We start from the raw sequence: 6,807 nt of genomic DNA, 5'->3' as shown, positions 1-6,807 counted from the left end.
AGTCATACACGGTCGTTTATAACACACGACCATGTATAACACACGGCCAAGCTCTATTTTGCCCTGTATTAGATGATCTTGCTCCTTCCCAACTTCTCCAACGCTTACATGCCCATGAAGTAGTCATAGCCATCTCATGGAAGAAAAATTACAACCTGAAAACAAAAGTAACAACAATTTTAAAAGTACTAGAAAAAGAAAAACTTAAATTGGAAGATACTAAAAAACCCTTGGGTTGCCTCCCAAGAAGCACTTATTTAAGGTCTTTAGCTCGACCGATCTTCTTGATCCTTTTATCTTTTTCTTGCCCTAGGAGGGTAGATGTATTTTTCATTTTTATTGGGGGGCCTTCTCCCAATATCGCTTATTGGATCATGTTCCTCATCCGGTGGCCTCCCATGAGGATGAAAATTCCAATCCTCAAGCTGATAAGCATCCGCCCCGCTGCAAACACTTAATAGAAAAGAAGAGACATGGTTAGAAGAGTTAGACAAATCATACTTCAACCTTTCCTTACCGATTACAAATGAAAGTTTATGATTTTTAACATCAATTATTGTTTCAGCTGTTGCGAGGAAAGGTCTTCCCAATATGATCGGAATCTTTGGGTCCTCTACCATGTCCAGTACTATAAAATCTGTGGGAATTATAATCTCACCAACCTCTATCGGCACGTCTTCGATAATACCCATAGGATATTTACAAGAGTGATCAGCTAATTGTAGTGCCATGGTAGTAAGTTTCAAGTTTTTGAGACCTAATTTATTACAAATTGAGTATGGAATGAGGCTAACACTTGCCCCCAAATCACAAAAAGCTTTTTCTATGTATTCAGATACTATATTACAAGGTATGTAAAAGCTTCCTGGATTTTTAAGCTTTGGGGAAATGTTCTTCTCAGATAAAGCGCTGCATTCCTCAGTAAGTACAATGGTCTCAATGTCTCCCTTTCTTCTCTTATTTGACATGATGTCCTTCAAAAATTTGACAAACTTTGGCATTTATAGAATCGCATCAATTAAAGGAACTTCAACACAAATTTCTTTAACTTTTTTCAAAAATCTGCTAAATTCTTCATCTTTTTTTAGCATCACTAATCTCTGAGGAAAAGGACTACTTGATTCTGTGGGTTTAGTGCAAGAGTCTCTTCAACCTTATTGGTACTCCCCTCCTCTTCTTGAATTTGAAATGGTTCAGATGCAGGAGGAGAGAGCTCTTCTTCAGTTTTCATCCCTTTTGGAGCAGTCGCTTGAGGATTACCCAAGGTCCGTCTGCTCTTAAGCTTGATTCGATTGCAATGCTCTATTGGATTAACATCAGGTTTTTCAGGAAATTGTCCGGGTGCTCTTGAAGATGATAAGGCTAGCTGGGCAATTTGGCTATCTTGAATCTTTTGATGCTTTTTAGAATTATCCATTCCCTGAGTTAGCTTCAAAATATCTTGCTTCATTTCATTTTGATTGGAGATAATTTCCTCAAGCATCTTCTCTATTTTAGAAAACTGATAGCTTTGAAAATATTGTTGTTGTTGCCCCGACTGGAAATTTTGTTTGCCTCCCATGGATGGTCCTAGTTCTTGATTATTTCTGTAGGAAAATTTTGGATGACTCTTCCACCCAGGGTTATATGTGTTGGAATATGGATTGTTCTGCCTTTGATTAAAACCCATGATAGCGTTACATTGCTCTAATTGATTTATTTATGCAGATATAGCTCCCAAAGGACATGAGTCTTAAGAATGATCAGAACTTTCACATGTTTCACAAGCACATACTATGGCATTTACTGTGTTAGAATTTGTTCCCATATTTTCTAGCTTTTTAGTAAGAGCACCCAGCTTTGCAGTCATTAGAGTAACTGCATCTACATCAAATTTTTCTGATGCTTTTGTTTGGATTGAATCAGAATAGCCTCCACTTCTCTCTGTTGCCCATTGATGATGGTTTTGTGCTACACTTTCAATAATTTCTTCGGCCTCATCTAGACTCTTATTCATAAGTGCCCCTCCAACAGCTGAATCTAGGGACACTTTAGTATGATAGTTTATGTCATTATAAAATGTGTGCAACACTAACCATTTCTCTAACCCATGGTGTGGGCATTGTCTGAGCATATTATTGTATCTATCCCATGCTTCAAATAAAGATTCTGAATCAGATTATCTGAAGCTTATAATAAGATTTCTCATATGAGCTGTCTTGCTAGGAGGATAGAACTTATCTAAGAATTGTTGCTCACATTGTTCCCAAGTGGTAATGCTATTTGGAGGTAAGGAATTCAATTATTGTTTAGCTCTTTCTCTTAAAGAAAATCCAAACAGTAATAATCTAACTGCTTTTGAAGGAACACCATTCATTTTCATGGTACCGCAAATTTCATAGAAGACTTCCAAATGCTGATTATGATCTTCATGTGGTCCACCTCCAAATTGATTTTGTTGTACCATATTGATTATTGCAGGCTTGATCTCAAAGCTATTTGCTGCAATAGAGGGTCTAGTAATGCTTGAGTGAAACCCTCTAGCATAAGGTGTTACATAATCCTTAAGTGGTCTATTCGCTATATTTGATTGTTCTTGTTCTTCTTGATGTCTTTGCAAGATTCTCCTTCAATGAAATGTTCTATCAATCTCAGGATCAAGAGAAAGTAAATCTCCTATAAAGTTAGATCTTCGCATACAAGAACAAGATTAAAGAATTTGATTCAAAGAAAAGAAAAGAATAGAAAGAATTTAGTTTACAAAAAGAATTAAAGATCAATGAATGCAATGAATGAATAAAATGAGAAAGAAAAAAAATAGATGCAATGAAAGAATGTAATGAAAGAATGCAAAACAGAATTAGAAAACTAGTTACAAGTTAGATGTAAGACAAGAAAAGAAAAGTTTAGTCTAACTCAAATGATAATCTCTAATGTTATAGACGTAGACCCCGGCAACGGCGCCAAAAACTTGTTACATCACCGCAAGTGTACGGTTACGTCATCAGTAATAAAAGAATACAGGGACTGGTTATAAGCACTAAAGATGTCTCAAAAGCGAATTAGCTAAACAATCGTGAAGAGATTATATGTCTTAAGCAACAACTAAAGATTAGAAGTCAAAGTTAAATGTAGAAACTTAGTTTTGTGAAGGTTCTAGGAGATTTGGTTTCTTAGTGATACTCATTAATGTAAAGCGATCTACAAATCCTATCCTCAATTGAAATGTGTTTGCAAGAAGACACTGGTTATTTCCTGCAGAAAACACCGATCAAGGACTCATATCTAAACCTTAAGCAATCAAATAGTTATGATCCCTATGAAACCCGTTTAATAGGGCATCCCTATCACGACGCCCCGTGGTCATACAACATAGAAATATCATCACTAATCAATCCACAATAAGATATAGAATTCAGCATATCAATCTATCCTACTTCTTTGTAGATCCCTGCTTCATCCCCTCAAAGTAATCCCCTAAATGTCCGTTTAATGGGGCATCCCTATCACGACGCCCCGCAACAATACAATCTAGAGAATTCTTCTAAAAGATTCCACAAGAAATACAAATAACCAATCAAGAATGATATTAGGGCACAAAACATAACAATCCATACAAGATTGATTGATACAAAACATAACAACATCCTTGAATAAAGAAGATGGCAAATCCATGAATCTTACATCAATTTACATCACCAATACTCCCTCCATCCTAGAACAAAGGAATCTACTCCATAGAAAATAGGAAAAGAACCGAAGATGAGAGGATTGAAGACATTCTGATCCAAATCAAGAAAATAGAAAGGAACGCTTATCTCAATACAATGAGTGATCTCTGGAACCAATCCACCGCCCTTGGAGTCGAATCTTGGATGGAAAACACCTCCTAATAGGTGGAAATCATGTCCAAGAACTGATCTCCCCAAAGGGAGAGCCTCCCCCTTTCAAAGAGGGGGAAACCCTTTATATACAAGAGGGAATTTGGGCACCACACGGCCCAAGACATGGCCGTGTGAGATTCACACGACCAGGGCGCTCCTCCTCTCGGCCAAGGTCACACGACTGTGTGACCCTCACACGGTCATGTCATGTTCTGCTTCTGCCTGCTTACACGGCCGAGCAAATCCACATGGCCTAGCCAATTTTTGTCTCTGGAAATGTTGCACGGCCGTGTGGCACACACGGCCATGCCATTTTTTCGCTCTAGAGAGGCTACACGGCTGTGTGGCACACACGATCGTATACTAGCTGGCTTGAAAAGGTGGCACGACCGTGTAAGCTTCACACGGCCAAGGCACTCTCCCTTGTTGTTGATGCTACACGGCCCTGTCATCATCACACGACCAGGGTCATTCCCCTTTACAAGGCCGTGTAGCACACATTGCCAAAGTCGTTTTCCTCCGTTTGAGCTATGAACATCAATTCTTCTCTAAATTCGACTCCTGAAAGCATAAAACACACAAGAGCAGATCTCCGAACAAAGAAAAGTATTTATGCCAAAAGTAAAGTAAGGAGCATGAAAGTGCATAGCTAAAGAATGTATAAAATATAAGAATGTGCATCAAAACATGCTAAATAAGTGTATAAAATCTACGCACATCATAAACCTCCATCCTTTTCTTCCAGTACAGAAAATTGTCTCCACTAAAGAGTGGGGGTGAGAATTACTATATCCTTCATTTTGAGTCATTTTAGTTCTGAAAAAAGAGAAAAAAGATGCAAGAATGGCTCGAGTGGTGTTGTACCAATTTCAAGAAATTATAGAAAACAAAAGATTTGTCAGAAAAGTTAATTGCACTAATTCTGGCTTAATACGAAAAGCTAAAAATGAAAATCCAAAAAACTTTTACTCGAATGGTGGTTGCACTAATTCAGAGTGACCCCTGCTCTGATACCAATTATAGAATCGTATAGAATGTGAGAGGGAGTGAATCATGTTTATAAAAAAATTTCTTTTTAGTTTGAAAATCAGTGCGTAGTGGAAAAATAGAATAAGAAAAAGAAATAGAGGAATCAGAACACAGTTAGTTTTACTTGATTCGGAGTTTTTGACGACTCTTACTCCAAGGCTGACACCCCCTTTGGGATGTAAATAATAGGCAATCCACTAAATTGAATCTTAGTTACAAAAGAAGAAAGTGTAACAAGTTGCATTTTCTTATACAAGTACAATAGTATTTAACCAAAAAAATGTTATCAGCACTTATAAAGTGTGAAGAGTGTAGCTTGAGATTGGTAATTGCTATAACCACATCAGTTGGGCATTCTAATGTCGTAGTAGAGTAGAAGCACGAAGATGGCGTAGCAGAAAGAGCTTGAAAGCTTGTTAGAAAGTTGTTGTAAAAGAGTTGGCCGAATCCTCCTTATATAGATCATTGGAGGCACCTCCAATGTCCACCAAGGCACCTCCATCAAATCTGACCTGATCCTTGAGTTTATCTATTTTTCCATTTGGAGGCACCTTCAATCATCTAAAAGCTATTGAGGATCTTGGACTGACTAGAAGGGGGGTTGAATAGATGATCACCCCAATCCTTCACTTTCTACATGTTTGTTTACGTGATTCGGAGATTAGGACTCCTATTTCACGGCTATCCATAAGGTGGGTGATCCCTATCCGTTGGTGGATTAGTCCCCAGAACCTTTGGCTAGATCAAGTCTCCTTGTCGGTGGAGAAACCTCACCATAACTCGATTAAGACGCTTGGATCATAAGGGAACTTAGAGACTATAATTAGGATTTGACCAAGTCTAATTTCATCACCCAAGCCAGCCCCCCAAGCTCCATTATATAAAGCTTGGGGAAAACATATAGGCTGATTTTTTCATTATCAGTCGACTAATGTCTCCATCAGTCGACTAGTGTACCGTTGGACACACCCAATGGCACTCCATACAATCTGTGATTCTACCAATGACTCCATACCAATCGGCTGGTCCTCGCACCAGTCAATTGATGTCTCAGCCATCGGGCATAGAGACATTCTGTGTCCTGCCCCAGTCGATTGGTCCAGATACCAGTCGATTAGTAAAACTCTAAACCTAGGATTTTCCTTCTCGAGTACATTTCTCTCGCACTCGGACCCTTACGACTCAATTGACTCTTTCTTGTAGCCTTGACCTCTTGCCTTCAAGCCTCCTTTCTTTGGCTTTCTTCGTCCCTCAGATGCATTCTGTTGGATCGAGAAGCGCTAGAGGGGGTGAATAGCGCTCGTGGCTTTCACTTAAAGTATTCGGAAAACGTATCGAGTAACACAATGGAATAAGAAAACAAACACACAAAAAGACCCAAGTATTTTTACTTGGTTCGGAGCCTTAGGCTACTCCTACTCCAACACCCACACTCCTTGAGCGTTTACTTTGGGCAACAACTATTATAGCACAAAAGAATACAATTGAATATTACAATTAGTGCAGAAAAAGATATACCGACAACACTAAATGGAAATCTCATAGCTTCGGGTCGTCGGGGACTTGTCGTAGCTTAGTCGGGTCGTTTCTTGAGCAGCACACGAAGGATGAATCACTTAGTATTTGATGAATAAATCTTTTGGTCAAATACCCCTTATAAAGCCCACTGAGGGTGCCTTTAACCTCCTTGAAGGCGCCCTCATCCGCGCCGATTTCGCCGAGCGGATGAGCTTTGAAGATGTCGTCACTGATGTAAGGGAATAGGTTGCATAAACATGCAAACGCGTAGCGAAAAAACCTATTTCCTCCAGAAGATCCATGCGAAGGGAAACATAATATTATACTAAGATAGATCTAAAGACATGATAGAGTTATACCTTTGAAGCGTGCTCAAGATCTCCCGACAGCTCGGATC

General features: G+C 38.9%; 1 non-coding gene across 1 annotated transcript; it reads left to right on the top strand.

Moving 5' to 3' along the window:
- The first annotated feature begins 2,084 nt into the window (after nt 1-2,084).
- On the top strand, nt 2,085-2,195 carry LOC122049964. The gene has a single exon (XR_006131199.1). It is a non-coding gene; the product is annotated as a small nucleolar RNA R71 (small nucleolar RNA).
- The last annotated feature ends 4,612 nt before the right edge of the window (nt 2,196-6,807 follow it).

The sequence above is a fragment of the Zingiber officinale genome, chromosome 2B (assembly GCF_018446385.1).
Source record: "Zingiber officinale cultivar Zhangliang chromosome 2B, Zo_v1.1, whole genome shotgun sequence".
In the NCBI taxonomy this organism is placed as follows: Eukaryota; Viridiplantae; Streptophyta; class Magnoliopsida; order Zingiberales; family Zingiberaceae; genus Zingiber; species Zingiber officinale.
Note: the sequence above shows the minus strand (reverse complement) of the source record. Positions and strands in the feature narration are given on the sequence as shown.